General features: G+C 52.2%; 1 pseudogene; it reads right to left on the bottom strand.

Annotated features, from left to right (window-relative positions):
* Positions 1 to 1,566: 1,566 nt before the first annotated feature.
* Positions 1,567 to 3,583, bottom strand: LOC147982458 (uncharacterized; annotated as a pseudogene).
* Positions 3,584 to 3,975: the final 392 nt, after the last annotated feature.

Genomic DNA, 3,975 nt, shown 5'->3' with positions numbered 1-3,975 from the left:
GAGGAACATGGTGAAGTTCTGCAAGATTTTGGAGGAAAAGAGGACTCGCTCCCTTGCAAATACCTGGGCCTTCCTTTGCACATGAGGAAGCCAAAACGTGCTGAATTGCAACCACTCGTAGACATGGCTGCTGGGAGAGTGAAACCGTGGAAAGGAAAGCTTCTAAACAGAACGGGGCGCCTAACTCTAATTAACTCGGTCCTCACGGCAATCACAACTTTCTTCCTCACTTGTTTTGCAGTGGATAAGTGGGCCATCAAAAAGCTAGACAAATATAGAAGAAACTTTCTTTGGGCTGGGGATGAGGAGGCAAGCGGAAGTAAATGCTTGGTAAATTGGAAACAATGTTGCTCCCTGAAAAGTCTCGGTGGCCTCGGAATCAAAGAGCTAACCTATTATAGCAGAGCTTTGAGACTCAGATGGTGTTGGTTCGAATGGGATGACACTGACAGACCTTGGAGAGGTTCCCAAATTCCGTGCGATGCAATAGACAGAGACCTTTTCTCCGCCTGCACCAAGATCATTTTGGGGAACGGACAAAAGGCAAATTTCTGGAAAGACAAGTGGCTGCATGGGGTTGCACCCATTGAAGTGGCTCCAGAGGTTGCAAAGCTGGCCTGGAGGAAAAATCTCAAGGTGGCAGATGCTTTGACCGAAAACAAATGGATGAAGGGTCTCCAAAGGATGAGCAACGAAGAACAAGTTCTGCAATTTGTCAACTTGTGGGAGCTGATCCAGGAAGTGCAGCTGTCTCAGGACAGGGATAGCCTTGTCTGGGTTTTTAACTCCAAAGGAATTTACACGGCCCATGATGCTTATGATGCCCAATTCATAGGGCGAATCAAACAACCACTTCTGGAGCAAGCTTGAAAGGTCAAAGCTGACAACAAGATAAAATTCTATCTTTGGTTGATCCAGAACCGAAACTGGGCGGCGGACAGATTATCCACCAGAGGATGGCCACGCAACCCGACATGCGCCTTCTGTGATCAGGCCCCGGAGACTGCGAGGCACATCCTCCTCGGCTGCCCCTACTCTAAAGAAGTCTGGACAGAGGCTGGCTCCATTCATCCTCAGCTGTTGGACGCGGCCTTCTCCTCCAATTCAGTAAAAGGTTGGTGGCGTAAGCTGCATTTGATCAACCCCAAGAACATCAGGAAGGAGCAGATCATTTTTGCTGCATATGTTGCCTGGCATTTATGGAATGAAAGAAACAGGAGGGTGTTCCAACACAAGCTGTTGTTGCCTCATCAAATTTACATGCTGGTGATTGATGACATTAGTCTATTCAGGGAGGCTTTCAGAGTGTAATCTGCCGCTGTTTTTTCTTGCCTACTGTCTCTCGTTGTTAGTGGGTTACCTTCTGCTCCCCTTGTAAGCTCTAAAATGTACAGTTTTTCCCTCTCCTTTAATGCAATGACAGAGCTCCTGTCGGTTCGGGTCAAAGAAACAACATCTCATATAAGAACAATAAAATTAATTGGTCAGCAGACCTTAATGAATACATCTTGTGTAATATCTAGCAGGCACGTAACAAGTAGCGCTTGCCCAATCTCTCTGCAAAAGAATAATTATCTGGGAAGGTATTTTTTAAAATAGTCTTTGAAGGAAAGTATCTTTGATGGCTAATATAATCTGGGCATTGTTTGTTGCGCTACATTACAATTTTTCTTAGACAATATGAAGATGTTCAACAATATCCGATGAACTATATATAGATCTGTTACGGCGCTGCTAGAAGGAGGGCGCAAGAAGGCCGGCCGGGGGCCTTTTGCCCACGGTCGGGCAAGATGGAAGGATTTCCTTCTTAATTCTTGCTTGATCAGATTGATACATCTCCTCTCTTTATATAGAGAGGTTTACTTGACTCCCAAGCAAGGCTTACTTGACCCCTAAGAAAGCGACTCTTATCTCTAATTAACCCTAAGACTAACGGGCCCATTAGGCCCATTACGTACTCTAACACTACACCCCACCTGGACATGCAGCTTGTCCTCAAGCTGCAGCCTAACCAACTTATAACCATGACTCGACGCAACCCAAACCTAACACCTAAAAACAAGCCTTTTACATCTCGGCTTGTTTTATTATTCTCAACCTGAAATGGACTGGGACGATTTATTTTGGACCTCTTAACAAAAAGTGGATACCATCCGCACGTCGGGCGTGCACGTGTACAGCCACCTGGATCCCATGGACACCATCTGGACAAAAGGAGTGCATGTGTATGGCCACCTGGAAGTGGTCGCAAGAGTGACCAGCAGAGGCGCCCTTGCGGCGCCCGGTGACGGAATGCAGTGGTGCTACGTGGAGCGTTGTTGTCGGTGACACCATGCCTTCTTCCTGCCGGACGGCTGTTGGTCTGCACCGCACAGGGAAGAGTGGGGGGCTTGCGATGGAGAATGACGAGGAGGGGTGTGCCCCCCCAACCGCCAATGTCGCAGACTTGGAGGTCGCTGCCCGTGGGGAAAACAGCATGCCCGCTGCCCGTGGGGGAAACCGCATGCCCAAGATCCCCGGCGCAGCGGATGAGATCGAGGTCCTTTGCGCAGCGAAGGGCAACTTGGAGGAGCGGCAGCTGCAGACCACGCATCTCCCGCACACGCCGACGCGCTAGGAGGCCGCGCGCAGTAGCCTGCAGCCTCACCGCCGCCGACACGTGGCGGGTAGCGATCCAAGACGGAAGCGGTGACGACGACGGCGGGGACTGGACTTGGTGGAGCGGGACTCCCGCCGGCGCGGTCGATGCGGGGCCGGAGCTAACCGGCGGTGGCTGCGGCAGCGGCTGCGGCGGCAGAGCGCCGGGCGCGGCGGAGGCCGGCAGGAGCGGCGGCTGCCAGTGCAGGCAGGGCTGGGCGGTGGTGGCGATGGATGGCAGCTGCAGTGGCCCGGCGAGCGCGGCGAAGGCCACTTGGTGCGGCGGCTGCCACGACAGCCAGGATGGGGCGATGGATGGCAGCTGCAGCGGCTGCTGCAGCAGCCCGGCGAGCGCGGCGGGGGCCGCTTGGTGCGGCGGCTGCCACGGCGGCGCAGTGGCGGTGATGGGCGGCGCAGCCGGGTGCGGCCCATAGGACCCGGCCAAGAACAGGTGGATCTCCTGGACCGCCTATGTTAGGTCCCGCAGCGCCCCGGACACCTCCGGGGTGAGGACGACGGGGGCGGGCGCGACGGAGGATCCCGGCGCGGGCAGGAGCGGGGCGACGGTCGTGACCGGCAGCGGAAGAGACGGGTTGCGCGGCGGTGAAGACATGATCGAACCGAAGCTAGCTGATACCAAATTGTTACGGCGCTGCTAGAAGGAGGGCGCAAGAAGGCCGGCCGGGGGCCTTTTGCCCACGGCCGGGCAAGATGGAAGGATTTCCTTCTTAATTCTTGCTTGATTAGATTGATACATCTCCTCTCTTTATATAGAGAGGTTTACTTGACTCCCAAGCAAGGCTTACTTGACCCCTAAGAAAGCGACTCTTATCTCTAATTAACCCTAAGACTAACGGGCCCATTAGGCCCATTACGTACTCTAACAAGATCATTTTGTTAAGTCAACCTTTCGATACAACAACAGCAAGGGCCTAAGCGGGGAAGTATTCACCTGGGCTTGCAACACCGGTGGAGCAGAGCGTGCCAAGGCATCCAGGACGCTAGTCCCTGGTCCAAGTCTGACCAGGACTGCTAGCAAACTCCCAAAGACCTGGAGATTATTGATGAGGATCAAAAGTAAGAAATATATCCATCAGTAAAAGGCCCAAACAACTTCCTCCTATGCAGTATTGCACCATTATTATTATCTGCAGGGAAAGAGCTAGAGTTATTGTAAATATCACATGTCTTATGTTCTCATGTAAATGGAGACCTCACAGATCACAATTGACACCTCACAGATCACAATTGCATACATACACATCTTGATTAAACAGTGAGCCAATGCGATGACCTGTTTGATTGGTAGGGTAAGTTCTTTGATTAATAGGATATGAT

This window comes from Triticum urartu, chromosome 3A (genome assembly GCF_056163025.1).
Source record: "Triticum urartu cultivar PI428250 chromosome 3A, HENAU_Tu73, whole genome shotgun sequence".
Taxonomy (NCBI): domain Eukaryota; kingdom Viridiplantae; phylum Streptophyta; class Magnoliopsida; order Poales; family Poaceae; genus Triticum; species Triticum urartu.
The sequence above is the reverse complement of the archived record's forward strand: the minus strand, read 5'-3'. Positions and strand labels throughout refer to the sequence as shown.